Raw genomic sequence first — 27,764 nt, 5'->3', positions numbered from 1 at the left:
TATTGACATATGTCAAATCATAAGACTTTGGGGGGAAAAAAAAGAAGAAGCTTTTTGACTGCTTTTGCAAGCAAGGAGGTAATGTTTTAAACAAAATATTGGTAATTTACATCAATATTGATAACAGGAAATGTCCTGTGTGTGATTAGACATCAGCAGGTGTATTTACCCTCTAGATCCCTCATTTCAAATTTGAAATCTTATTTAATATTAAAACTTCAGGAAGGTAAAGGAATGGGTAAAAAATGAAGAGCATCCTTAGCATATAGGAACTTCCCACTACTCAGTGTGACTCATGCTAGGGATGGAGCTGGTGGTATGAGCAAAAGGAGGGAGAATTTCACATTTCACAGCCTTTGTCTGCTGTTTTCAAGTTCCTGTTCCACATGACACCAAGTCTTTTTCATTGTCTGTTCAGCACTGCTGTGCAACTTCTCGACCTTGTTATACCCATCCGTTCCCACTGGCTCACTTGCTCTTTTTTCCCAGAGTTGTTCTCACAGATGTTTGTTAGCTGCTCTTTTCTGAGTTTGTGGCACCTTGATTAGATGTGCCTGGTTCAGATCAGCATCTCTTCCAAAGGTTTCTATGTTAGCCTGTGTTAATTCATGGCTGGTGTCTGAGCAATCTTCTAGACTGCTCATGCTAGGAAAGTTTAAAATAGTCTTTCCTTTATTGGATGGGGTAAACCTTCGCTTTGCTTTGAAGGTGCTTGTGCACAGTCTGAGTTTGACATTTCTGTGAATCTAAAGTAATAACTGTCATCTTGTAACTGCTGAAAGGAATAATGTGTTAGAATGGGCAGAAACACAGCCCTCATTTACTATGCTAAATCTATTACATTTGACTGTTCTTACTATACACAGATTCCTCGGATTGGGTTAGGATAAATTAATGGAATTGATAACGGCATGCAATAAATGTGAGATTGAATCTTGCATCTTTTTTCAGAATTACATTTTATCTGCTGCTGAGATCAGTCAGCTGATCTGAAACTCAAATTTCATCCTGTTCTGTGTAGCCAGCAAAGCAAGATGACTTAGAATAATAGCTTTCAGTTACATCTTGTTTCAGTTTTCCCCTGAAGTGCTTGTTTGTTGCCCCATCTGATTAATGGTCTCTGAAGTTTGCCTCAAAGAAGTAATGGATACTAAAGTTGTAGAAACAAGTTCCTTGTGTTCCTAGCCAGCAGAAATTCCATCAAAGTTGGTAGAAAAGCCCATGCCTTTCACTGAATAAGCATGGATTTTTTGTCATTGCAACTAACTCTAGTTACAGTGAAATTGCATATGATAAATAAGCCCTTAATAAGCCGTCGTCAAAACTAAAGATAGCTATTGACACAGCTGCAGCTGATGTTTTAATTCCTTGTAAGCAACTATCTCACTATTTGACTCTCACTGGAGAGGGGCTTTACAAGTGGCAACATGGCTGAAGAATACTTTTGCAGCAATTTATGAAGGTTAGACCACGTAATCTGTCTTCCCAAAACCACCGTTGTAACACCGTGCAAGTGAAGGTCTGCCAAGATTGGAAACTCAGCCACAACGATAATACTTGTGTCCGTATTTTTATGACCAGCTAAGACCTGTGCTAGAAGAGAGCACAGGCTTGCCTTCAGTTATAAAAATAAACCTAAAATGCTAATTCTGAACAGCTTAGATAGTCATTGTAAGATCCCCTCCCATTTTAAATGTGCAGTTGTATCTGACAGTTGTCTGAAGCGTCTCTGGAAGTAACATTGCTTAAAGTTTAAAACATAACAATTACTGCTCCGTGTGGAAAGCTTAATCTCTGCAGAAAGATGCCTTGTTATTTTGGGGACTTTTAATCAGGGCAATGCAGTGCTCTTAGTCACTTCCACTGCTTTCCACTGTGTAACTGCTTTCCTTTTGTCACAGGCTGAGGTGTGTATCCTGCAGGGAGTCTGACTCAGCTTCCTATCCGACAGATTTTTAAAACAAAAGAATGTAGCTCTGATTTTTTTAATTCATTATTTATTTATTTAATATAAGGTGTATTAAAAAAACAAAACTGCTGGGGAATTTTAGTTGAGGCTGGTGGAATTTGATGTTTGCTGGAGACATGTGATAGCATTTCTCTTTAATGTTTTCCAGAGTACTGCTCTGGCTGTGCCATATGCATTTCATTAAGCTTGAGCTCTCCTGGAAGGTCAAATCCCGTGCTCCTTAATCAGGCAAATCGCTCATCATATGAGAGACCTGTGGCTGCATGAAGACTGATGACTGCAGGACTTGAGTCTAATATGTTCAGTGGGGAATGGTTCCAAACTATCCTGTTTCCTTGTTTGGAAAAGACAGGAAAATAAAGATGGTAGAAAATACAGCCAAATTGTACTAAAAGCCTTCATAGCACTCTGAGCAGGAGCTGTAAAATGAAACTGCCTTACCATTGAACTGAAAGAAAGGAACAATAAATCCCTCTGATTAGTTCAATGAAAACGCAGTCCACAGGGATTTTAACAAACAAGCCTGCAGGCTAGCTGAGGCCCACTAACCTTGATTTGTGGTTTGGGTTTGAAGAACAGGTCTAATGCAGAAGTGTGAAGCTGATCTGAAACTTTTCAGAAAGTAAAAGTTTTGATAAGCCTGGTTTCAGTGAAACTTTTTAACCCAAAGAAAGTATCTGCTTTCATTAGAAATGTTCTTAAAAAATTACACAAACTTTTCTTTTCCCACTTAAACAAAACCGATGAAAATTGTTACCTGCCATTCATTATCATTGCTGATTGTTTCTAGAACCAGCCCAGCTTTCATCTCTGACTGGTAATGCAAGTACGAAGCCCATGTTTGGGGTAGAAGTTTCTCTCTGTGACCCCAGGTCTGACCTGAATCAGGTAACATCCATCTTCATTTTTGGTAAAGTTTGCAGTGCAAACTATGCCCGTTGCATTCGGTTTAAAAAATCAACAGAACCAAACAGAGTCTCCAGCAGGGGATGGAGTGGTAGTGCTGAGGGGCTACTGGGGCAGGAGAGGCTGGGTGGAGGGGGGCTTTGTTTAAGCCCTGCCTTGTGTTTCTCCACCCACTGTGCTTGTGTCCCAACGGCGCGCTGCAATTCCTCTCTCTGGAAGGGGTGCAGCGTATCAGGAATAGGGAGCTGGAGAAAAACAGGGATATGGCCTCCTCTCTTTCCTTCCTACGCTATTTACATAACTGATCTACCCATCCTGACACTGCTTTTTGTGTGACGTTGTCCCCATTAAGGGGTCAAATACTGCCAGCAGAAATGTTTCACTGCAAGCTCCTGACTTCGGTGTGGGGTGATCAAGAGGAGTGGATCTCATCTCTGCATTCAGCAATACTGGCTTGCTTGACTTGCTCTGAAGTTAAATGTCTGCTATGAATCTCTGAAACAGAAGAAGGTTTTAGATAAACTTAAAAAAAAAAAGTTGAAATAATGCTGATTTTCCTTTCAAAAAGACTTAAACTTTTCTGCCTCTTAGTGTTCTGTGAGAGCCTCAGAGGAGATAAAAAGTCAGATTACTGCTCGATCTGCAAGCTGTGTGCCAAATAAAAATTCCAGGCATTGGAGAGATGTCATCCCAAAAGCTGCGTCGCACAAATAGCTCTGTGAAGCTGGGATTTATGAGGCTAATCAAGTGCAGAAGGAGTTTTATCTTGAGAGTAAGATTTTAGAGCATTAGGGGTGAAAACAGCAGGGAACAAAGAAGAGTAGGTCACAGGCTTGGGGTTGCTTTCAGGGTGACTTTGAGGTGCCATTTCACCTCTGTGTCTTTCCCGACCTTGATTCACCATACCCACTTGTAAACTTGCCAGAGCAGGAACGTGTCTCACTGTGCTTTGTTCAGTTCCAGATGAGTCCTTGCGAATAAACAAGTTCCTGGAAGGGAAACCACGCTGTTTGTTTACAGGACACGAGATGACCCATATCTTAAATGCTTTCCTCGATGCCCCTTGAAGTCTCTAGATTTTCCTTTTATTGTGTTATATTGAACTTCTGGTGCTGCAGTGATTTATTCTCTGTGCATGAAGTCATGCCATTGCCGTTAGCATCTCCCACATTGGGTCACGGTCATGCCCTCATCCCCCCAGACTGGTCGCGCAGGTGGCAGGAGCATCTTCCAGCAGCGCTCTGCTGTGCCCTGGTAAGGAGCATGCACACACACACACGCTACCTCGCTGCTGTGGAGCCATGGCCCTGCTCGGTGCCCAGCGTGCCAGCCGCAGCTGGCTGGCAGATCTCTTGGGGCCAGCCAGATCTCTCTGGCGTACTCTTTCATGGAGAGGGAGAGAGGCTGCGGCACCCTGCTAGCAGCGCGTGAGGTGCCAGCGATGGGGTGGAGAAGCGCGAGGTGTGGGGTCTGGGCTCCGCTGCATCACACAGACTGCGTGAGGCTTCCCAGCCTTGTACGGCACGGATCAGATGGACCCACATCTCACTCTGCTGCCACCACGTCCCCAAGGGCACAGGATTTCAGACTGAGGCTTTGTTTTGTTAAACCAGCGCATGGGAGAAGGGAAGTGGATACATGTGCTTTATATAAAAGCTCCTCATGAATCTGCCCACTGGGCTGAGCGCGTCTGAGCGCTTGCCAAAAGGAGGGTGGAGAGAGCTGCTCTGAAAGAATTCTTGCTAAGGGGTTTAAGTCTGGGAGCCAAGGCACTAATGCCTTGTAAATTGGTTCAGTGGCTTTTACTCATTTATATGCACTCCCTTTATTATAGCCCCAGACCCAGGCTGCCTTATTTTTGGCTTTGCTGCCAAACACTGTGCAAATGCAGATGGTTTAAGTGTATCACTGGCGATCCCCTATGTATTGTTCCTGTTCTGCAGTCTGCATTGTGCCTCTGTTAGCCAGTGAGTGTATGTGTAAGAACTCCTAATGGCTTGGAAATCAGTCAGTATGGATTTTTTCCCCCATCCTGTTGAAACTGATCCATCCGTGTGGTGGCATCAGCAGCCAGTATTTTCCTTTATTTAAACACTAGAGGCCATTCTCAGCTGTGATGCTAGTCTCTGCAGTGAAGCTGCTCTGATGTGCACTACTTTGAATTTAGCCATTGCAATGGAATGTAAAATACTACCTCTCAGTTTTCTGCTAGAACTGATAAAATAACATTTAATTTTTAATAGAAGAAATATATTTATAACTGCATAAAAAAAATCCTAGCTTCTGACAGCATAGGGGGAGCACAAACCTATTGGAAGTTCAAGCATTTAGGTTTGGGTGTTTTTGGCAGAAAGAGGTACCCTGCAAACAGCTCAGGGAAACTAGTCACAGAGATTGAAGGGTCTGGTCTATAAAATGCCAAATTTCCGTGACTGTCATCTTTGCAATACAGTGGAAAAATCATTTTTTAATCTTCTGGCTACCTTTGAATTGCTCGGTTTGTTAGTGCTGAGGTACAGGACGGGTGTCCCCAGTCACGTGCTAACATTTCTGGTTTGTAAGTATCTCATTGCAACTTCACTAACTGAGGGAATAATGCAGGATGAAAAATGTGTAATGAATAATGAAAAGGCTCAAGCTTTAGGGATTAATGATTCATGCTGAAATATATCTGCCCTAGACAATTTTCTTTTGCTGATATTTCATTTTGAATGTACAAATGGTTGTGCCGTGCCCATCCCTGTGCACTTTAACGGAGATTAAAAAGAGTAAGAGTTGCCCGGTAACATCCAAACAGAATCTCAAAGGGAAGAATATGTATATTTAAAGCACAATGGAAAATTTAAGGCATTTAAATCCATGCTTGGACTTCCCAGGATTTACATAAATTTTGGAAATTCAGAGAAACAGAAAATGAATGATTTTGCAATATGTAAAGTTTGTGCACGAACACTTACATTAGAGTCTGTCTGCCTGAGTGCACTCCTGAAAAAACACACCTCTAAATCATTGTGTTAAGATATATTTACAGTAAACAACGGGAAAGATAAATGGTCATGAATTACTGTAAGTAGATTTGCAGCTATTTTGACTTGTCACCAGTTTAATGCATAATTTACAAATTATGCTGAGTTAACTTCAAAAATCTGGTTTTGAAAAGAATAAAACACTTAACAAAACAACACACACCTTTTATGTATTATTTGCACTCTCAGTGCAATGTTTTAAAATGTGCTTCAAGTGTCTTGGAACTAAAACGTCTAGTAATTAGTAATATTTGCATAACAGAGTAACTCGCAGCCCCACCTGAAGGCTCCCGGAGGTTAAGGGAGAGCAGTGGCTCCAGCCCCGGGCCGTGGCGTGCAGCCGTGGCCGCTCCACCCAGCAGCCTGGCTCGGAGCCTGACCTGCAGCCCTCTCAAGCCCGTGTGCTGGGGCTGTTCCATGCTCCTGGTCTGAAGCACAGAAACCTCCGTGAAAGCGAGGATCTGGCACGTTAAAATACTTGACTCAAATAGCCAGATGTTATTAGCATGTTGATTTCTCAAAGCTTTATTTGGCTTTTGCAAGACTGGGCTAAGATCTCATTAGAAAAACTTTCTCGTGACGCTTCCAGTGCTTCCTGCCCAGGTTCAGGAGACAAAGGATCTGGCTTTCTTGAAGAATTTTGTTGTTTCCGCTCCTGCCCTTGGCCAGAGTCTGCAGGTGCACAGCGGCACAATGAAAAACGCCTTCTACGTGTTTCCTTCAAAGCCTCGGAAAGGTTGCTGTGGTGGGGGCTTGGATGGAAGACAAGCCATTTCCAGCCATCCCTGAGGAGCGTTGTCACAGCCTGGCCTGCCACACAGGAAGAGTGCAGAGAGGTTCTGAAACGTAAGCACTAAATGGGAGCCAATTTTTGAAATCTGGCTCTCCAGAAACAAAAAGGCACACATGCAAATAGCAGGGAAGTGCAGTGAGTCAACAAACTGGAATGTGCTGCCGCTGCTGGTGACTCCTCTGTGGTGGCTTCCAGCTCGGGGGGGACAAAGGTGTTGTGTGGCTCTGGTGGGAGCAGTCCTGTGGGACAAAGCTGCCCTCTTCGGCCCAGCACTGAAACAGAGAAGCACATCTGTGGAATCGCAGAGTATTTGCTTTGCACAAACACTCTCTGACTGTCACAGCAAAGATTTTCTGTCCTGTCTTATCCAGAGGAAAAAAAAAAAAGGTGTTACTATTGTCATTACAAAAAGTAGATTTCCTATAAGACATGGGTCAAAGTAAGACTAAAGTGATGTGAACTTCAGAGAATGCTTTGACAGTGGAACTGTATCAATGAGCAGGCTGAGATATTTAATATACTAGGTGAAAGCCTGTAAAAAGAGAAGATTTCTCTATGATGAGTCAGTTTACTGGAACAGATGATCTCTGACAATTATACAGGTGTAGATATAAGGGGCTTCTGCTGTGGCTGCTTTTTAAACTCCCGTTTTTCACAGTTACTTGAATAATAGTTGAAATTGTGGAATTACTTCTTTAGCAGTGATTGACCAGTTCAGGTGTCTTGGGCTATGTTTGAAAAAATGCTGTGCTTTATTTTGACACGACTGTCTGGAGGTAGAGAAGAATGTGAAGAGCGACAGTGGTCATGGCGTTTAACTATTCAGTGAGGGTTTAATGCATCACAAATCAGGAAAATGAGAAATTCCAGGTTCTGATTTGGCTTTACAGAGCAAGGGAGCAACTAGCACATGAAAAAATGAGACTGCTGTACCACATGCCTTCGTTAATAAATATGAACAAACGTAGTTTGCAGCATAAATCTGTAAGGTTTGTGTGACCGAAAGAATTCAGTGACAGAGCAATCTTTGCTTCATTCTGCTTATTGCTGGAGGGTCAGAGACTTTCCTGCTTCTGCGGGAGGAGTTGTGCCTATTAGGCAGAGCAGCTTATTAGCTTGCCACCTTTATTGATAAGGTGCAGCCAGGAGCCTGGGGTGCTGCGAGATTCCTCAGCTGGCCGCGGTGTGGCATGCTGCCTTGAAAGGAATTGCTGGGACTGAGCAGGTGGAGGTGGTGCTTGGGTGGTTGCAGATATTCCTGTTGCAAAGCTGAGAATTTGTTTTTCTTTTGCTGCGTAGGGATCCTTCCCACCCCCTCCCTTTCCAGCTACCAAACTGCATGTACTCCTTTTTCCCTGCCAGTCCAGATGTGCTCAGCATCCATGTCCCTTCCCTGTGCCACGTGGCCCGGCCTGGACATTACGCCCCCCGTCTCCTGCTCCCTGCTGCAGCCTCCTCCAGTTCTGTTCTCCTCCTCTGCGCCTGCTGCGGGTTGTTGGGTGCTGCAGGGCAGCTGCACCCCTTGAGTCTCGGAGCAGCCGAAGGGAGCAGCCCCCTGCCTGCAACGCTAGGGAACCTAGCGTGATCAAACCTGCTTTCCTGCTTTTCTGTGTTTGGTTTTTCCTAGCAACAATTTCCTAGCCAATGCCAAAAGTATTTTCTGGGGTGACTGGATATGCATGCCATAAGCTACCCTCCTACAGCGTGACGTAGGAGCTTGCACTGGTGCTGCATGTTTCAGGGCTAAACCACCTCGTTTTAGCTGCATTGATATCTCATCTACAAAAATGTGTGTGGCATCATAAAGCTAGAGTCGGATGTGCAGGACAGTTTGCTGGTCAGGTTCATCCTGGTGTTTAGAGCGGGGCCCTGCTGGGCAGAGCGATGGGCAGGTGGCGTTTCGGTTTGAAATCTTCAGCCAGACATGGCCACAAAGCGCTCTTTTCTCCGCTTCTGCAAGGAGTTGAAGGCACTAGGGTAACTTCTTTATCGATTTACCCAGCTGTTGCTTAATTAAGTTTTAAAATTGGCTTTGCTTTAAATTCTTATGGCTGAATATAGATGAAGTCCCTAGAAACAAATTTGTTTGTGAATGACTCAAATAGCTTACCAGTTTCCTAGTTTTTGTGGAAATTGTGCCATCCCTTTAAGGATGGCTTAGATTTTTTCTTTTAGATTCTAGTCCATGACCCACCGTTTTGTTACAATACAAGTAATTGTACATCATGTTGGGAAGAATTGTCCTATTTCCCTTAATGGTGCTACTGGCATGGGTAAGGTGATCTGAATTTTGGCTGTACTACTGCAGGTTGACACAACTTGCAAGTGTCTCTATCTAAAGTGCTAAGAAATACAATAGTGATTTTAAGGACTTTTACTACCATTTAAAATCAAATGTTGTGTTCATTTTCTTGAAAGCGGGAGCTGACTTTGGATTTTAATTGGATTAGTAACGTTCATCTGTGTTTGTTACATGTATTAGCTAACTATAGTGCCAGCTACTTCTGGCTATATAAACGAAGCAAACACAAGGTACTTCAGCAGCAGAAAGCCTACACTGCTGCTGCTGCGAAGAGGCATACAGGGGAAGGGCACGTCCTGTGCTCTCCCTGTATTGTCAGGGGAGGCCTGTTTGCTGTCAAGGGTTTCTTCTTCTTTCTCTGATTTAACAGTTGATGTAGGGCCAAAGGATCCCTGAAGCTTGTGAAGTACTTGTGTTTTTACGAGAGCAGAATGTGGAATGTAGCAGATGACCCGGTGGGCTCTCCAGCTCTTCCTCCCTCTGTCTGTCACAGAGAGAAACGGGGCTGGTATTGCCAGGAGGTGCTGTGGAGTTCAAGCACCCCAGGCTAGTGTTCCCTGTGACATTCATCGCACATGCTTACTTATTGGACCACTTAGGAAATTTCTCTCCTCCTTGGTTGCAAGAGGAGACTTATATTGAAGAGAAGGAACAAGTGATTCTTCAGCTTTCTGAAGGCATTCAGTTAAAGGTACATATCGTGGTGCAAGGCGAAGACACGGTCTGGATGCCCAGCTGATGGATGCTATAATACCAGTCTGCTTCAGTGTCTGAAGGACACTGCCTTTCACATTTCCGCTGAAAAGAGGGGAAATCTGTTTGTGAAAGGACAGGAGGAAAGAGGTGGACTGTAGTTGTAGGAGGGGGGTAACCAAAGACAACTAATTGGTTGACGTGCATAGCAGGATGATCAGAATTGTAGTACTGAAGAACACGTCGATGAAGCAGCATACCCCAAAACACTCCTCAACACATCTTTAGCTGTAAGAGATTATTCCAGAGATAAACCTCAGGGTTACCTCAAGGATGTGGGCTTAGAGTGGAAGGAGGATGTGGCCCCAGCGGAGAGTAGGTGAGATGGAAGATGAGGCTGCCACTGCTGAGCCTGTTATATAGCTGGGGATCATCTAGCGTGGTTATCTATTGCATCTCCCAGATCTATTCTTTCCTAGTAGGCAAGTCTTCCCTGCTTAAATCTGTGGGTTTATGTGCCATATAGTGACTGCAGCATGTCAGTAAATGCTATCAAATGCACTTTGAATGCGATTACACATGGAAATGGGAACTTTTGTTTTGTTTTTGAATACAGTAATTTTGGTTTGTTTTGACCCATCTATGCAACGGATTTCCGCTGTGTAACAAAGCTTGGGACAGGAAGCACATTGTATTTGGACTTCTGCTGAAATAAGCTATAGGCTGCTGTAAAATACTAAACTTGTACCTTTAAAGCAGGCTTTTCCCCATTTGAATTGTTTTTTTCTTTTTTCTTTTTTTTTTTTTTTCCCCTCCACACTTTAGAAAGTAGCTATTGGACAAAACAAACAAAGCAAAATATAAAGTAAGGGAGAAGAATGTTTTTCTCAGTTGGAATAGTATTTTAATGCTAATAACTTGTAGAAATGGGAGACCTTGGAGGAAGGAAAAAGAAGAATCTCATTTAAGAAGTAAAACATACTCTCTGTTGTTAGCAGTTTACCACTCTAGATAGGGGTTATCTCAGTTTGCATACATCTGAAATTTTATCCAGAAGAGCTGTTGTGACCCAAGATACAGTAATCACCCTGCATGCAAGTACAACTGCAGCAAGTATTCATCAGCCTTCCTAGTCTCTCTTCTGCGGCTATAACATCTATTTTTTCTGTCTTTTTTTCTGTATTTAAAAAAAATCATTAGCATTGGCCTGTTAGATCAATGATAGCACTGGTAGATTAAGTAACAGATCTCAAGAAAATCAACAGCAGTAGAGAGACTTCACCTTTAAGGTTTAATTTTTCTCTAGGCCACTAGTGTAGTGGTGCTTTGAGCTCTGAATTCAAAATATGTGCAAAAATGTGATATTTTGCATTTGTAAACAATGTGGCTTTTAAAACAACCAGTTTGCACATGCCTGCATAATGCAATAGAAGCTAGCACTACAGATGGAAACTCCATTTCTTCTGCTTACCAACCTGTCCGAGAGTAACAGCTGTACTTAGAGTAGTCAAATCTTCATGGCTGAGGACTTTTTAGTAAGTGTGAATATCTGTACTGTACAAAGGCAAACCTCCACTGCTACTAATGCCCTCTGATTTTAAAAGGATTTTTTTTGCAGTAATCTTATGAGTGGTTTTATTATTGGATGTGTGTTAATTACATCCTAATTCCATTTGTAATGTGAAAAGTAAAAGATGAGACATATCTTATAATGAAATGTAAGACTTCAGCTGTAGCGAAAGCTGGTCTGTATTTTCTAAAAAATCTTCTTTGGCAGTTATACGGGTGAGCTAAGAGGATGAGCAAAGAGGAAAATATACATGGAGAAGATAAAAGTCTCTGTCTTTTAAAATGTTATGTGGAAAATACTTGGAATAATTTCTGTCTTTCAAGTCAGGTTCATTATGTAGACAATATTCATCTAGACAGCATATTGTGTGGTTTTCTTTCTTGGTGCCTTCCCTAAGTAGGCCTCAAAGAAGAGAGAAATTTTTCATTTGTATGTATCCCAGGTTAATGTTAAGTTGTGTTAGTGTTCCCTAATAACCAGAACATTAGTTGAGACTTGCAGACTTTTGGGGAGGGTGATGCAGTGAGCTGCTTGGTGCAAGGTCTCGTGCCTGGTAGGAGCTTTGAGCGCTTCTCAGGACTCTTCACAAGCCCAGGTCTGTTTTCATCACAGCTTTATCTTCCTTGTGTGCTGCTTTGTGCTGGCCAGCTCTCACTCCAGTGCTGAAAGAATGCACCCCACCTATTGTGGGGAATTAATCAGTCTTTAAGAACAAGAGGAAAAACACATTGCATCAATCACTGAGCTGAATCTCCTGGGAAGCTGGAATTCAGGAAGGATACAAGAATGTGAAGTGAAAGCCAGCATAATCTTAAACACATTTTTTTAACCTTGAGAGCATCCTATGGAAGGTTACTTAGCGGATAGTTATCTGTGGCCAGAGGCTACTGGATTTCTCAGCAGACCACAGTGGCCGTACAATTTACTGCTGGGGGAGGTCAGTACTAAAGATAGAAACGTGGGTTTCAGCTTCTATTCAGAAAGCTTTGCACAGAGCTCACCAAGCACAAATTTATACAGCACACAGCCTAAAGCAGCTAATTGTAAACCAGCATGTTTTCATGTATAATCTGCAGAGGCTTTCTAATCTGAGTGATCAAATAGCTCAGGATGGTTGTAATGGACCGTGGAGCTTTCCTCTGGTTCTAGCATGTGGCTGAGGAACAATGTTCAGTGCCCAAGGAAAAAACAGTTTCGAGTATGTGGGCTATGTAGCATCTGCTAAGCCTGTGTTGGCAGTCATTGCAGTGAACGGTGGAACTCAAGCTGTTGTCTTTCCTTGAAGAGGAGGCTGTTTGGACACTTGCAGTTTTCTTTGGTGAGTGAAGAGTTCAACCAAAGTTCAAGCATTAGGCTGCAGGAGATGAATTTGCACCTTTGTCCAACATTAAGCTCGCTTAATATGAAAATAAGGAACTAGTGCTGCAGTATGAAGTGCTGTGTAGTCAGGATGACATGCAAAAAACCATGAAAATAGTCTCCTGATAGATGGGGAGGACCTGAAATACATCACTAGAAAGCTAATAATTTCAACATTTTCTCCCACTTGTACTACCAGAGACATTTCTGTGAAAGGGCAAAATGTTTACAGAATCAAAGCAGTTGAACCAGCATCATTTCCTCTTCTGGAATTTTTGAAGAATTGATAAAAATTTGTTATTCATCATCCTTGCTTAGCAGTCCATCATTCCTTTATGGGAGTTGTATCTCACTGGTGTAACAGTGAAAATGTACTGCATGTTCAGGCAGGCACTCTAATATCATTTACTCCAGTTCATACCGAGAGTGGTCCCTTTTAAAAAAGGATGTGTTTTGACGCAGATGTTCAAGTATTTTGCTGTCCTGTTTTTTTTTAGCCTTTTTTTTTTTTAATTTTCAGTTCTTGGATTTTTTTGAATACTCAGTGAGTTAAAGCATGTACTAAATGATACTGATGTAAAATACAGTGCAAAACAATTTAAGATCTTCTATTAAGAGGTACTAAATGACAAGCTGTACAGATGAAGTAGAACAGGCACTAAATGCAGAAGGATAAACTTAAACTTGTTTTTCCATTGCACTAAGCAATTTAAAACTAAATAATTTTTAATAAATGGATTTAAAATTATAAACTGATCTATATTGCAATTCAAATGTAATTATTACTTGAATTGAACCTAGACTATAACCTATATAAAGTAAAATATATTACACAGCAAATACAAGATTCAGACAGGTTATTCCTGAACTACCTCCTCTGATCTCTGGCACGTTGATGAGATGCCATGAGGTCGGTTCAGGGGCCTGGTCTGGCTGGAAATGGTTCCCTTCAGTTAGTGCAGGTGAGTCTGAGGAATTCCTGTCTGACGCTGCAAAGGAGCTGTCTGTCTTTGGGCACCGTAAGAGTAACAACCAGCAGGTCATTCAGGTGTTGCATAAAACCTCATCTAAGACATGCCTGGGAAACAGGATAATGTTCTGTGCTTGCTAGAGCCACGCTCTGGTACACTGACTGACTCCCGGTAGCCTCATAACTGGTCCCAGTTAGTTGGGACTATTCAGGAATTTCTAGAGAATAATTTTCCATATCAGAAAAGGCATGAATTGCTCCCACAATGCTGTTGGTTGCTATTACTCACAAGCTCTAGTGGTCTGGATTGGAAATTGCTAAATCATTGCAGCTCCATCATCTTTACTGATAGATTTACCATTAATGTGACAGTTAAGTGGAACATTAAATATTATAGCCATTATTTCATCATCTTTTTTAAAATACAGTCTAGCTTATTAAGTGTAATTTGACTTCAGCTATACTTGTGTAACACATTATGCCAATATAAATGCCTCTAGTGCAGGTGAAACTGAGCTCTTAGTGAGGTCAAGATGTATAAAGTTTAGCTGGCTGTCAATCTTTATGAATCTGCTCTGAAATACTTTTGTCCACAGACAGGCAGCTCTTCACCAGAGAACAGAATTCACAGATTTAAAAAAAAAAAAAAAAAAGTAACCAGATTATGGCAATCCTCTCCTTAGTACTGGAAAGTTAGGAATTTGAAACTTAAAATGTGGTAGCTTTGCAAAAGTATTAACCAGATTGTATTGCTGTTAAGAAACAAAACAAGTGTCACAGAACCCTTATCCTTAGAAATAATAACAGCAACAATAATAATAGCAATAAAGGAACATTCATGTTGTGCCTTGTATTCAGAAACGGCATGATGTATCTAATGGGATATCAGGATCATCTGGTTGCCTTGCAGCTTCTGTGGAGGACACAGGATATTGCTGTGACAAATGCTACTTCATTTCCAAGTAGATGATAGTGAGCGTGACATTATCCGATCCAGTCCTGCGTGGCTAGACATTACAACTATCTGACATTTATTCGTGGCCTCTTCTAGCGATGTCGTCACAGTACCTCTGAGTGCGGCTGAGCGCACCACATGCTTATGCCTCACAGCACAATTAGGAGGTGGTTACACTGCAGCAGCCCTAAAATCTCCATTTGGCTTGGGAGCAGCTCGGTATTGATCTCAGAATGGCTCGGGAATGACCATAGTGAAAAAGTTTAGAGGATGGGCTAATGTAAAGCTTCTGAAATAGTTTGAATTTGTATGTTTGATTGTGATTAAATAAATAAATATTAAACAAAACAAAACAAAAACAAAACAAAAAAAAAAACATACCTCTTCTCCTAAAATGAAAAATGAAAATAGAGTGAAATGAGTAAAGAAAGAGATTATGAACTGAGTAAAGAAAGAGATTTTGAGTAAAGAAAGAGATTTTGATGAAAGTGATTTCCCAAAATTAATGTCATAACTAAAACATAGAAAATGTTACATAGAGTTACTTATTTCTCTAAGAAACCAAATACACTTTTTGCGCAGTAGCATTTTGCTTGAATCAGTTATTCCATTTTGAGGTCAGGCTGCTTTTATATTATCATCACCTTTAAAACATGATGTGATATACAGACAGTCATAAATTGCCTCGTGTAACAGAAGAAATAAAAATGTAATGGATTCCCATTGAATTATAAATGGCAGTGGTAAGAAGACCTTCATAATTTTGTGGCTTTGCCACACATGAATTATAGGCGTGATCTCTCACTTGCAGGATGCGTATAAATATCTATAATCATTGCGCATTCATTTATGCATTCTCCATTCTGCTTGTAATGTGTCTAAGGGTAAAAATACGGCCATGTAAATGACAGCAGAGTTCAGCAGCAAGATGTTTCTGATGTCTGTGCCACAGTGACTCATGTTGGAAGGAGAAGCCCTTCTGTAGCGCCTTGCTGCCCGTCCTGGGGGCTGCCCGGCGCGGCGGGGTGCGGTGGGCACGCAGAGGAGCACTGCCTGCGCCTCCCAGGCAGGGGCAGCGTGAGGATTAACGGGCGGGCACTGGGCTTCGAGTCCTGGCCCCGCCACATCCAGCTCTCATCTTAGGGATTTTTCAAGAACGTTCTGAAAGCTCCCATCCCCTTGGCTTTTCCACTCACGTATTCATTACTCCTACGCAGAAACAAGTGCAATGGTTACAAGCAGTAAGCAGAGAGAAATAAACAGAAGTGTATCTTGCAGGACACTGAAAAGTGATATGCTGTCCAAGTGATCAACTCTAGGAGGCTGAACAAAGCCGATGGCTGGTGCTGGCAGCCAGGCTTGTTGTTGCACGCTGGTGGGTGCTGACAGCCAGCAAGACCCCAGCACAAGCTTGGTCAGCCTCATGCTGCCTTGCATTGTGGTGAAAATGGAGACAAGGTGAGGCAGTGCTTATAATGAGCTTGCCACTGCTTTGAAAAATGTCCCCCGGTGTAATTCAAGCAAAGCAGTGTCCCTGTAGCTGTCAGCACGAACAAAGACCACCAAAATGTACAAAGTGGGAGTTTCTGTATGGAATAATTTTGACACATCTCATTGCTTCCTTTATAACCTCATCCAGGGAAAATAGGCTCACTACTCCTGCACTCCTCCGGTTGGTATGGCCACACAGATTCCTGCCACATATGTTGTATCTACTGATTAAAATACAGGATACTTTCCTTTTTTTCCTATTCTATGCATATATCTCATTATCATCAGCTTTGTAGGTTTTTTTTTTTTTAACCTTGGAAGAAGACATCACTGAAGTAATAGCTATTAAAAATAAATTTTTCCACGTGCCCCATCTCACAAAGACACCACAACCAAAGCCATGGCAGGAAATGCCGTTCTGTCAAAGACGTCAGTGTTCGTGAGGTTTTGCTGTGTTTCCTCACTGTGGCTGCACACCCAGTTTCCCCTTGCTGCCTTGTGATCGGTGGCAGGTCTTTCTACCCCAAACCACTGTCACCTCTTCTGTGTGCTGAGATGAGGAGTTTCTGGGTCCAGCACAACAGCTGACCCCAGGAACGTGGTAGTTTCAGTTTAATTTTTGTTCTTGTTTCATGAGTTTCCCTTTATAGTTTTGTGATAGCTCCAGTGTTTTTGGTAACATTGAGAGATTTGGGTGAGAGGACAGTGAAGGCTGGGTTATATTTGCTCTCCATTAAAGGTTTGTTCCAATAGGAAAATCTGGATTTAGCCACGTTTTAAGTACAAGGAAAATGAGTTTTATTATTGTGCTTACAAGAGCCATAGAATGAAATGGTGTGCAGAGGACACTGCTGGTTTAAAAACTCAACAAACCTGGAACAAGAAAGTGCTATCCTCCCTCAAAACGGTGCTGCTGTTTTGTTCGTGTTTTGTTAGATCTCTGCTGCCTGAGGATTTATTTTAATGCAGTTACCTGAGGAGTTATTTAAAAGCACTCTTGCAAATCCTCTCAAAAGGATTCTGCAAGTGCTACACTTAATTATTTCAAGGAATGAAAATGACCTTTAATATGTTCTCCTGCATTAACCTTCTCCTCTGTAGTAAATAAGATGGTGCAAAGTATAATTTTCATGTACTGGACATTACATTAGGCAAATAGATAAATGAGTATTTCTACAACTTATACTATAGCGATGTATTACAGCAGGTTGCCACTTTGCTAGCCTGGATAATGTTTTTTCCTTACTTCTGAGCTTATTACCGGCAATTGTTTGGATCATATAAGCTGTATATCCTTTGCAGCTAAGATAGGCAAACATTTAATGCTGCTATTTACAGGGAAATTATTGTCTAGATTTGATGAAGGGGATAACATTGTGCCATCATTCTGTCTTCACTCTGTGAATTTTATTTTAAAGAAATATACCACTGATATACCACTGATAGTGAGATTCTCCAAGGACATATCTTTTTTTTTCTTTTCTTTTTACATCAGAACTGAAGTATAATCTTGGTTTTAGAGAGACATATAAAGGTGTATTTTTCAACCAACTGACCAACCACCCCAAAACCCTGATCCTGCAATAAGTCCCCAAGACTCTCCAAAAGCAGCTCCATCTCAACAACTTCTTTTGAATTTTCAGCTCATACAAATTCTCCTGTTTCCATAGGGCTGCCTCCACAGCCTCTGATAGTTCTCTGCTTCTCTGCGGTTGGACGTGATGTTTGAATACATGCTAACAAGAGCAGACTTCTGTTTCCGTATGACGGTGAGCACGGGCTCATTAAGTAGCACAGTTGTGTGAGCCCTGAGGCTAAATGTCCAGGGACTGTAGAGCGGTGTGTTCCTTGAAGTGGCAGGCTCTACTGCGAGCTGTAACTCCTTTAATAGTCTGACTTCATAGAATGGCTTGGGTTGGAAGCGACCTTAAAGATCATCCAGTTTCATTTCATTACTTAGACCTTCTTAAGGAGTGTAGGAATGCTTTAATGCTTCAGCTTTTTTCCTGGAATGATTGTTGTAATTACACCCAAGTCTAGAAGGCAGGCATTGGAAAGCTGTCCCCTGTAACTGGGGATTTGTGGGCACAAAAGACGAAGCGTGTAGGCAGCTTTTGCACCTGCTGTGTGCATGCCGGCAGGACACCGTGGTCTGCTGCCTTGCAGTGCCCTGTTACTGAGCTGCACAGGCTGCCTGCGTGCAGGGCTGGGGTACGTGTGGCTGAGAGGTGAGCAGTTGAGCAGAGATGAAGCAATTGCATGTGCAGTTTTGAGATAAAGGCTAGAAGCTGTGGGTAAAACTGGCTGGAAATATGATCATTAGTAACTCATACAGTTAATAAACTCTATAGATAAGCAGTCATCCAGCCATCTGTCTAACTGCATGTACTAAGTCCTCCCCAAAGTATGTGATACAATATCCTCTCCAAATGTGTATCATTAAGGATACTGCAGTATTTGTAAAGCCATTCCATTTCATATTCAGTGCCTTCCCAAACTAGACCAATCAACTCTGTGGCTACTATAATGAGAAATCATTTAGTGGTAGTGAAATTGAACCAAGCCTACTGGTTTTTACAAATGGATCTGAACCATGGTCCCATGCAGTCTGTTGCTGTTGCGGAGCAGTGTGGCTGACTGCGGTCTCAAACATTGCTTCAAAGATGAGGAACCGATTCCTCTAGAAGTTGACTTTGGGTAAGATTTTAAAGCAGGCTGAGGGAGGCAGGGAGCCCTCGTTCCCTCTCATAGGGATCATTTATGTAAATGGCTTCCTCAGCCCAGGAAAACACTGGTAGCTCTTAATAAAGGTCACTTAAATCATAATGAGCAGACGTAGGCAAGTGTGTGTGCATGTTAATTTTGTATGAGCACAGTTGCTGGTATTTTAAGTCATGAATTTATATGCATGCAAATCCATCTAATGCACTAAATCGATAGTTTTTGGAGTCTGAATTTCAGAAATAGTTGTGTCATGGAAGGTGCTGGGTTTTTTTTTTTGTTTGTTTTTTTACTTTAAACTATCATTGTCACCCTGCTGTTAGCTTTAAAAAAATAAATAACCCAGTACCCTAAAAATAATTTAAATATGCATATAAAACAGTTATTTCCCAAAACTCTGTTAAAATCTTTTAAAGTTAAAAGTTGAAAAATAAAACTGACAGCACGGCAAGCCTGATTTCACCATGATGTAGTCTTTGCTGATTTAAATACCGAGGGTTTACTACTTAGCATTTTTTTAGTTGAAAGGTTCACTTCCTTTTCCCTCCATTTTTCTTGAAAGTACATTTTTTCTATTCCCAACTTTATAACTTTACCATTCCCTTCTTTTGCATCTCAAAAAAATAAGACATAGCTTTCAGCTGATCAGAATACTGAGAGAAAATTAGACATAATTTTTATAACAAATTGGACTTCTTGGAGAGCCTTTGGACAAATCGCCTGCCATAATTTCATAGGCAGCTGCTACAAGTATCTGAAAAAGAGGGTAAAGTTTCCATTTAATCTATTACGTTGCTAATTCAAACAACTATTTCATTGCCTTTCTTAGTAGCCTTGCAACAATGTCTCGGGTTGCATATGCTGCAAAGAAGTTATCAAAAATCAAGCAAAAATATATTTGTGTAGAAGCAGTCTCATTGGACTTGGGACAAGGAAGCCTGCTGTAGTTCAATGATTCGTATTTTATTTCTTCTTGCAACCAACGCAAGTATATCTTGTCTTGTTTCACTGAGCTTTTTTTCTTATTAAATGAATGTTGTTGCTCTAAAAATTAATTTCCGGTGTATATCCCAGACCTGAGGATGTGTTTGGGCATGTCTAACACATCGGTAGCAAATGGCACTCAGCTCCATTCCAGTCCCTTAAGGAAGTCACGGTAGACGGCTTCTTACAGTTTGATGGAGGTGCTGATGCTCAGGTTGAAATGCAATGGCACATCTTTACATACTTTGCTGCCGTAGAGGCAGGTACAGAAGTACTGGTGTGCAGAAGCAGTGCATCGGACTCTTTGCAAACAGTTATGCCATTCCAGTATAGTGTAGAGTCAAATGCACATACTCTTTGTTGAAATTTGTTTCAGTTGCATCACGATTTCAAGAACCACATATGAATATCTGGACTTTGCAGTTTGTCATGGTCTCTTTAAGGACTCTAAGAAAGTCAGAATGATATGCTGTCTACAGATAAAATACTTGGAGTTAATCTTGTTTGCTCCCTATGAGGCATATTTTCAGGTACTTCTACATAGTGACCCTGAAACAAAAATACAGCAATTTACTATAATACCTAGTGTTCTCATTAGAAACTTACATTCTTTCTTTTTCAGGCAGTGTTGAAAACTTACCACCAACATACTCTGTGTGCTTTTTAAAAATAACAGCTCCTTCATTTTGAAAGAAGGAAGCATGAACCAATTTTCTCAAATTTGCCTCAAGCCTGTTTCCAATTAGAAAAGTGAAGTGGGGTAGGGACTTAATCTGTGTGCTGAATGGAAAGGCATTTGTACCTAGGAGTTGTGCAATGGGAGAAACAAAGCATCCATCAGTAACTCAGAATAATGGAGCCAGTGAAAATCATCGGAGCAGGACAAGCAGGAAGAATGGCCTTGTTTTTCCTAAGTTACTCACTGGGAAAGACTTAAGCTGTGATTGATGAGATGCCTTAGAAATGCTAACAGTGTCAGTCAACTGGCATTTTGTTACTGCTGCAAGCAGTTACTAAGGCGGCTTAGGTCTGTACCCTATTGAGGCTAGCACTTGGTAGAAGCACGCTTTCTTCCTGCATAATTCAGCCATGGTTTTGGTGGTTTCATTTTAGTACCTTGAAAATACATGCTTTCTGCTTCATCCCATCAATGCTCACGTTAGTAGGAATGGCATAAGACAGCAAGAGTGAAAAGAGAGACCATACATATGGCATTTCTTGGAAAAAGGAAATATTAAGCTACCCTCTTAATTTCACTTAGCAGTGAGTTCCTTGAAAAGCAGTCCAGAATGTGACAGAATGAAGTACAGTAACAGCCTAGACCCGATCAGCTCATCTGCAGAGGGAATTTAATTACACTTTTGTTTTGCTTATGTAATTTCCTTCTTCCTCCCCTCCTGTCAGGTTCTGTTCTCATCAAGGGATATCTGACAAGGAAAAGATGTGAATAGGACGCAGCTGAAAGCTTTTGAGCTCTTGGGATTTAGGTAAGGAATGCAGAATCTGATCCAAAGCCTCCTCATCTCCTTGCTGCCTGATCTCTTTCCACCTCTTGAGGAGAAGAAAGGGAGGAAAGCTACACAGGCAGCTGGGGGCTCTGAACCAGGACAGGGGCAGCTGAGTGGGCCTCACCCTTCCCTGTGTGCTCAAAGAGAAAAGCAGTCAGCCTAGCACAGCAAGGCTGGGAAGCACGTAAGCTTTGCCTATCTTTACCAGTTCTCTGCATAAGAAAACAGAAATCCTGCTTATTTGGCCACTGCTGTGGCTAAGGAAAAAAGCAGCAACAGCTTACTGCAGTAGAGATATCCATCCAGGCCTCAGCTACCGAGATCCAGCTCACACTCTGAGAAAAAAAAAAAAGATCATCTAAAGCTGCCCTAATCTTGGATTGCAGTGCTACCAGTGGATTGCACAAGGTAAATTAACAATGTAATGTAATAACTGGTTTAATTAGCTTTCTAATTATGCTTAAACAGTTTTCCCCCATTCCTAAAATAATGAAGATGTCTGTATCCCTACAATGTGCTGCTGAAGGCTAGGCAGAGGGTGTGTTCTTTGGACACATGTTCCACCACTTACTTACCCAGAAACTCCTTTGATTTTTCCTTCCCTTTCAAACAAGCCCTTTCTCTAGGTGGGTTGTTGCCTGATACAAGCTTTGTTCCTCACTTACCTAGATCCCGGTTGCTATTCAGACAGTCCTGATTTCCTTACTGCAGGTACTCGGCTCACTGCAAGACCTCATACAGAGTTTCCAGCTCTGTTCAATAACTATCTTGACTCCTCACATCATGCACACTATTCTCCTGGCTCTTCATCCAATCTTTTTCCCATCTTTCTGGCTTTCCAGTGACACCGCTCTTTGTCAAGTGAGCGCTTGTTTCCCCAGTATATTGCTTCCTCATCAGTTCTGCATTTCCTTTTGTACTGCTTGGAGCCCAAACTTCTTGTTTGGCTTTTCATCCCCTTTCCTATGTCTCTTTTCTTCCCCTAGTCAGTCCCAACTATTTCTGCGTGTTGCTCTTCCCTCCTGTCCCTGATGATTTGGCATTTATCTTTACAAATTCTAAGCTTTGTTACCCCTCATGCATCCTAGAACCAGCTTGAGTAGGGAGGCCAAAAGAACAGTGAACTCTTTCCTTGAAATGTCTTGGCTTCAACATATTCCAAGGAGACTCAATGGATGGGAACTTTCCTTACGAAGTTACGTCAAAATCAGGCAGGTTATCATGAAAAGTAAAGCTGTTTATTATATTTTGTCTCCTTGCTCCACAGCACAGGGACACTCCTGCTCTTAAAGAAAAAAAGCTTGTAAAAATTTGTAGTTAACCTGGACAGTAGTCAGTTGTTCTTACTCAGGGGCCCTCTCAGAAGTGTCCAAAATGTTGTGGCTGAAATGCTCACAGACAATTCTGCTCTTTGGCAAATGCCCCAGATAGCTAAGATTTGACAAATTACCAACTGAAGATGGGTTTCTGCAGCCACAGCAACAGCCTCTGCTTCTGGCTTTGACTGAGGGAGTTTCCACAGGGTTAGGATTTGCTTGCACTTCCATCCATTCTGTGGCTTAGCCGAGCTGCTTTGCTTTGTTCATTCTTCAGGTCTGCCAGCTAGATATGTTTTTGTATACCATCCAGGCACTATTATTCTTCTGCAGTGTGTTTTAATTCAGTAGCACCAAGAATCATACAGGAAATCTGTTGATAGATTTGTTAACTGTTGGTGCATAATGGTATCTTCAGCAGAACAGCACCTGGCCAGGCTGTTGTGCTGCCAGTTGGCACTATGGAGATACCTTAAAGTCAGGACAAAAACTGTAATGCCTGTTGTATGACACACATTTTCACTGTGCAGTGTACATAACGACAATATCCAGCAGGAAGAGGCTCTCTGCAGCATTTGAAGGGCAAACAAAGGGGAAGGAGCCTTGATTAGTGAGCCTTGTTTGTATTACACAGGGATCAAAGGAGATAAAACACAGTCTATTGCACTGTTTGTAAAATAAAGATTCCAATTACAGAAGGTGGTGCTGCGTCTGTGCCTCCCTGACAGCTGTGAGGAGAATGAAAACAGCAGCTCTCATTGCATTAAGTTATTAATAATTAATTCTTCCTTGGAAATCGGTGAGCTGAGGCATTATAGATACTTGTACAGAACACTGGTTTGGGATAAGGCTGAAATTTCTGACAGTGTTCCTTTCTGCTTTATTTTAATTTTCAGAAGAATTTGGGTACTTGGGAACCCAAGGTTCTGACTGCAGTGATGGGTGCAGAGAGCTGAAACAAGTCCTGGGGTCGGTTCTAACTGTAACCACCGCTGGGGAGCAGGGATGGAGCCCTCCTTATCCAGTGTGGGCTCTTTGCTCTTGTACTGGGACATGCAGGGAACAGGTAAAGCTTTACTGCAGCTGCTGTGGCAGCAGTTACTGCATGGTGACTGGGTTACTCTTAACCCCCAGCCTCGCAATATTTGGTCATGGGGCTGTTGCCTCATGCGATTCCCCCTTGGATTTCCTGAGCAAAGGACAGCGGGGACAGAGTTGGTGCTTTGAAGAAGCACACCCAAGTCATAGCGTTTGTTAGGATTGTTCTGGGAAACCTACAAGAAGGATTTTCAGCGCAGATGGAGGCTAGCTGGAAGTCTCTCAGAGATGCTTGCTGGTGTCCGTGGGTGCAGCAGCTCAGTGCCTGGCCTCGCAGCCTGCTTGCCCCGGAGCAGCAAGCTGCAGTGAACCCCCCTCTGAGTGTGGTGGGGCAGCAGATCCGTCCCATCCCATCCTATCCCGTCCCATCCTGTGCCCTGCTGGGTGCAAGCAGGGACCCAGAGCGCAGCCAGCTGCTGAGCTGTCCTTGCGAGCGTGAGGCTGCCTTCTGATGAATGCCCTCACGCTGGTAATTTAAGCAAAAGGCAGCGTGCCCTAACAATGTATTACATGCACGGCTGAAAGTGTAACAAAGATTTGGATGGATGCTGTGTGCTGTATGGAGAACAGCTTTTTAATTTTACTACATGGTGCTAGGCCAGCCCAGCAGAACTTGCTTGTCTTTGAGAAATGCTTTTATTAGTTGGCTGTGATATGTTGGCAAATTAGGCCGTGCCAAATGTGCTTTCAGCCTCCTGCTGCGAGGATGCTTCACAGATTCTTATGCATACCTTAGAGGTGTTTGCACATTATACGGTATTTGTGGTCTATTTGTCCTGGCTTTGATCATGTCCTTGCTTACTACATGCTAGCTGCATGCCCTTCCCTCTATCAGCATCCATCCTTTTTATAGTAGTTTGTAACAACTTGGATGTAAATTGTCTTACAGTTCTCTAATTAATATTCCTTTCTTATAGTACTAAGGCAAATCCAAGGTCTGTTATATCCGCTGCCAGCGTTGCTCAAAATGCAGCACTGGGTGTGGATGAGCAGTGTGAGTGCAGCTACGCCGTGCTTGTTAAGTCTGGCGTGTTACGAAGGGCTGTAAGGAGTACGGTAATGCAAGAAAAGTGGTGTCTGGAGGATCTGTTTTGGTGCCTCGGATTTTAATCATACAAATGGAATTTGCTTATTCCTCACAGCAGGGTAGAGAACTAGACTTTAAACACAGGTACTTTTCTTTTTTCTATTTGGGAAAAAAGAATATCAAAATTCTAGGATAGGTCTGATGCCTCTAGCAGGAAGCAATCCGTTAGCATTTGAGGTGTTTGCTGATGCCACGATGGGGGTACAATTCTGCCTGCAACTCTGTCACGAGCCCTGTCTGTGCAGTTCCAGGCGTGGCTGGTGCCTGGCCTGGCTGCATGGAGCGTGGCTGGATCCTGTGTCTGCTAGCGTGAGCAGATAGCCGTGGTGTGCTTGCCAGAGATTTACAATGAATATACCAAATATCTTTCCTCAAGCTGTGCTAGGAGACTGTGTGTGTTTAGACACATGCTGGATAACAGTACACCATTCCATGTGTGCTTCCAAGTTCTGTAAAATATCCACTCAGCTTGCATTTCTTTTCCTGGAGAAGTTACCAGATGCTTCATTATTGTTTTGCAAAACAAGCTGCATATTACCCATATGTTTTCCCCCTTGTTTTCCAGGAGGCAAGCTAAACGTTGGTACCCATTTCAAATATTCATTAAATATTTTGGATAGGTTGGAAGTGATGAGCAAGGGCTTTTCAAAGCACAGGGCAGACGGAGATGGGCTTGGCGTGACCACGGTGTGGGGTCTGGTTCTGGGGGTGCTGGGGTGGAGCAGGGCTGGCGCAGGCCAACATGACTTGGTGGGGAATGATTAGCAATCTTCATAGAGCTGCAAGAAAGGGAGCATCTGAGGGTGTTAGCCAGACTTCCTGGTGAGAGGTGGTAGGAGACTTTTGAACCTTTAATCTCCTTTTTGAATTCAGGAGGTCGCCCTCCTAGGCGCTGAGGAAGAAGCCTGTCAGCAGTTTAGGTCAGTTAAGGAAGGCAGAGGGGCTACTTGCTGGGGCCACTGGAGCAGAGGGTGGCCGAGGGGGATGAAGCTTAATTATGGGCCTTTGGTTTATATTCTGCCACTTGACAGAGTCTCCATTAAGGACATAAAGCTGTAATCTGTGCGTGTCCTGTAAAAATACGACTCCCGGGACAAATGCTTTCTTGTAGTCATTAATGTGATGCAGCTATTCAGGTGAGTTAGGTCTACACTGAAATGACCATAGGACTAAAGTTAAGTTCAGATAACGGCGCAGAGCCAGAACCAGGGGCAGATCCCTGCGGGCAGTGTCTCACCTCCCGAGCACTCCCCGTGGTGCTGGTGCAGCTGTGCTGATATGTCGTGAGTTGGAAGATGCAGATGGGATCTGGCAGATACCTATGTTTTGCTTTGTTGAATTTTCAGGAAGAAAGTACTGTTTCAAAGTTTCTGATAAATATTTTGCTGTTTAAAACTCAGCCAAAGGATGTATAATTCAACACGTTTTCCCCTTCAAATTCCTTAGTAATTTCTACAGTATTTCAGCTTGAATTTGTAAATGGCTTTTTCTCGAACTACTTCGGTGAAGGGAGACTTCTTTGCCATTTTTTTCATGAATCGTTTTTGCACCTTTTCATCTAATGCAATGCTGTAATAAAAGTTTGCCTAGCAACTGACAGATGCACTACCTATTATGGAAAAACTTATTAACGGCACTTTATTGACACAACCTCAACAATTCGTCTGTCAAAAAAGGTTGGCACTTCAGTGGATGACGAGTGCAAGAGATTATTAATAGTACAATTTCTGACGTGTTTCGTGTCAGAGTGGTAACACTAGTTGCTTAAGAGCTAAATTTTGGCTTCTCTGAGATGATGTAAGGGACCAGAAGGAAACCAGGGACTATATGTTGACTATGTAATGCGTCACTGTTGTGTGAGAGGGTGGCCCACTCGGTGCGATTTCTTTGGAGAGGAAAAGACAATTCTGTGAGACAGTGGGAGGTTTTCCTGGTGCCCCATTGGGGTTTATAGTTGTGACTTGGCCTTAGCTGGAGGGGGAAGAGCCTGTGACCTGGTAGCGTCTGTGGCTTTAAAAGGCATCGCAGCTTGCAGTGTGATTTAGAAATGAATGGCCTTTTTGCAGAATACTTTTGTAACTTCCTGAATGATGCTCATGACTTTGGCTCTAGTTGTCTGTGCTATTTTACTGTAAGTGCCGTAGACTTTTTTTTATTTAAGTGTATCCTGATTACTGCACACTGCTTTGCAAAGTCACCCATACTTTGCTATCACGCAGTCCTCAGTGTCCCCCCCGGCTGAAAGGTACGCCGAGGTGCCTTACATTATCACTCTGTAGCAACTGCTGGTTTCCTTTGGCAGTAATTGCTGTAGTTAGCGCTATGCATCTGTGACCTCCCTCCAATATCTGGCATAATAATGCCCCTGTTCCAGTTTGGACCTGTGACACAAATGAGATAGGAATATGAAAATGAGGAACCGTGCTCTGACACTGAATTATTGGAGGAGCTGTGAGCAGGAGCTGTGACCAGAATACAGCTAAGAGGATCCGTCGTCGTCTCTGCTCGCTCTGTGGGGGGTAATAAAGCGCACATTAAAGCTGATGAAAATTCTGACTGCTGAGCGCTCAAACCAAAGGGCTCTGCTCTGGCTTCCATGCCATGGGGGAGGCTTTGCAATTTAGGCCCATGATATACGATCTGGCTGTTTTATTGTGGTGGTAGTGATGCAGCCAGCAGCCGCCCGCATGGTTCCCCGGGCTGGTTACTTGCGCTTTTGGCACGTGCAGCTCCTGTGAGCAGCTGTAAGTTAACCATGGCCAGCCAGGACCAAAAAAAGAGAGATGTTTGCCTTTTAGCGTCTTTTGTATATGTGTTAGGGACGTGGGTGGTGTGTCCTTCAGCTGGTTAGTCAACCCCCTGAGTTTGTGTCTGGCCTCCTCCTGTAGGCTGCATGACTTGGAATATTAAGTATAAAAAATAGAGGTTTGTAGTGCCTATACTGTGCAGGTCTGCAAGGGAAGTTGTGCACATGTCAGGACAGTGCACACGCAGTAAATCTCTACCCTGTATTGCA

General features: G+C 42.6%; 1 protein-coding gene across 31 annotated transcripts in view; it reads left to right on the top strand.

Annotated features, from left to right (window-relative positions):
* LOC308176724 (uncharacterized protein) overlaps positions 1 to 27,764 on the top strand; it is a 297,961-nt gene that overhangs the window by 108,772 nt on the left and 161,425 nt on the right. For 6 of the 31 annotated variants that reach the window (XR_013938523.1, XR_013938530.1, XR_013938531.1 and 3 more), the window contains exon 1: positions 21,235 to 21,655. The exons of 20 other annotated variants lie outside the window; for them this stretch is intronic. The gene's annotated coding sequence lies outside the window, so the exon portion shown is untranslated. 5 more of the 31 variants (XR_013938519.1, XR_013938529.1, XR_013938521.1 and 2 more) reach the window with 4 other exon arrangements.

This window comes from Anser brachyrhynchus, assembly GCF_964034855.1.
Source record: "Anser brachyrhynchus genome assembly, chromosome: 12".
NCBI classification, from domain to species: domain Eukaryota; kingdom Metazoa; phylum Chordata; class Aves; order Anseriformes; family Anatidae; genus Anser; species Anser brachyrhynchus.
The sequence above is the reverse complement of the archived record's forward strand: the minus strand, read 5'-3'. Positions and strand labels throughout refer to the sequence as shown.